Genomic DNA, 2407 nt, shown 5'->3' on the forward strand with positions numbered 1-2407 from the left:
TTAAGTGTCTTCATTTGACAGAGTTCTTTATCAGATGAAACACATTTGAGAATACTTACATTTAAAAAAAATATTTTCATTGTTATTAATTCAAGCTATTTTCTTCTCTTTTTTTTCTTCCTACAAAGTAGTACTGCAATAATCCTCCATAATTTCATTATCTCACACAAGATCCTCCATACATTTCCACACAAATGTAGAAGTAAATAAGTAAATATAGGTGATTGATGAGAGTATTATTTTGGTGCAGGCTTTGATAAATAGGAAGCTTTTCTTTCTTTCTTTCTTTCCTTCTTTCTTTCTTTCATTCTTTCCTTCTTTCTCCTGCTCAATAATTTTGTGTTTAAAATTGTTACTTTTATTTTCATCAAAAAGTACCATTTTGAACTGAAAGCCATTTTGAGCACCATTTGGGAACTAAAAGCTAGAATATAAATATGATAACCAAAGAGAAAGCAGAGGATGTCTCATTATTTCACTATCAATACATTCATATCCCTCCTTCTTCCATATTCCAGTTTTTGAGAAAATATCAACCGGATTTTAACAACAGCCCCATGTCTAAAACATTTGCTGGTAAAAAAATGTCTCCAATCTCTCATACAAATCAAATTACTTTTTTCCTCCTTTAGGACCAAATTTATCACATTTTAACTCCCTGATAGTGACGTAACTAGATTTTTGCTTTGTAGGTAATACGAGATGCCACCATCAGGAACTGGAGGAAGAACTAGTCAAACACAGTGAAGTGTGAAACCATACACTTTTTGAAGGACAGTCTGCTTTACTTCATAAAATGGTAAGATTTCTTGATTATAAAAAGTCACAAGGAATGTAGATTCATTCTGATTCTCTTAAGGGTTTTCTATTTAAGATTTGTTTATTCTTCTTGCTCCTCTACTCTTATGAGCTATAGTTCAAATAGAAATTTATATTAGTAGCACTTATGTTTAAGTAAGCAAGTCTAGAAAACTAGGTTTAATATTTTGTTTTAATTAACCACACTTTATTGTATATACCATGTTTGACTAGTCCACACAACACATAAAACATGATTTACAAAATACATTAAATGAAAAGCAGATAAATGAAAATCAAAGTTCTGTACAATGTGTACAGTCATGTGGTATTTTTCTTAGCAAGCTTTTATGTGTATAATGTACTATATATTGTCTTAAACATCAATGAAAGCAATCACTATCCAATTCAATAGCATTTGCAGTATATATTGCAAGTCTACAAACTTCCACTTACCCAGAATTCTCTATTATTTTTTCCCTTCATTTGGTTTCTTTAGAAAAACAACTATGCTAAATTAGTTGCATTAATTGTTCCTGTGGGTTTATAAAATGGGCTTTTCTTTTATTATAGTGTGTTTCCTTTAAGTGCTAGATGTATCTCAACTTGTGTAAACCTATGCTGGCATACTTTCTCATTCCCTCCCCAAACTGTTTTTAACAGGTGAGAATAAATAAAAATACAACAGACAGCTTCCTATTGTTGGGGTTTTCCAGTTTTCCAGGTCTAGAGAGTTTGTTCTTTACCACTTTCTTTACCATCTATTTCTTGATCCTGATTGGGAATGCCTTCATAACATTGGCTGATCAGACACTCAATAGTCCAATGTATTTCTTCTTGAGAAATTTGTCCTGTCTTGACATTTGCTACACTTCAATCATTATACCTAAGATGCTTGAAAATAGTCTATCTGAAGATAGAACCATATCATTTATCAATTGTGCTTTTCAAATGAGTCTCTTTCTTATCACAGGTGCAGCAGAATGCTTCCTCCTGGCTGCTATGACTTATGACCGCTATGTTGCCATTTGCCAACCCTTGCATTATTCATTCATTATGAACAGCAGATTCTGTTCTGGGCTAGTGGCAGCTTCCTGGCTAGTTGGAATTCCAGTACAACTTTCTCAGACTTTCCTTGTGTTCACTTCTTGTTCCTGTAATTCAAATGAAATCAATCATTTCTTCTGTGACATTCCTGCTTTGCTTAGTCTGGTCTGTGGTGATATAGTTATAAATGAGCAGATTACTTTCTTAGAGGTTATTTTGCTTGCACTGATACCCTTTGCTAAGATCTTGATGTCTTATTGCTATTCTGAAGATACCATCTGTTGAAGGAAGGCACAAAGCCTTCTCAACATGTTCCTCACGTCTTATGGTAGTTCTGGGATTCTATGGTTCTGGAATAATTGTCTATGTTACACCAAAGTCAAGACATTCTTTAAATATAGATAAATATCTGTCACTATTCTATACTGTTCTGTCACCATTGGTAAGCCCTCTTATTTACAGTTTGAGAAACAGGGAAGTCCAAATTGCTTTAAGGAAATCCCTTACCTTTTTGCTTACATGTGAAACAAATGCATTAAAAATAACTAAAATTCTTTATTAA

At 32.9% G+C, this 2407-nt stretch overlaps 1 pseudogene; it reads left to right on the plus strand.

Annotated features, from left to right (window-relative positions):
- The first annotated feature begins 557 nt into the window (after positions 1-557).
- LOC113428789 (olfactory receptor 10A2-like) lies at positions 558-2407 on the plus strand (annotated as a pseudogene).

The sequence above is a fragment of the Notechis scutatus genome, chromosome Z (genome assembly GCF_049901735.1).
Source record: "Notechis scutatus isolate UNSWTSFEM ecotype Mainland chromosome Z, rNotScu1.2, whole genome shotgun sequence".
In the NCBI taxonomy this organism is placed as follows: Eukaryota; Metazoa; Chordata; class Lepidosauria; order Squamata; family Elapidae; genus Notechis; species Notechis scutatus.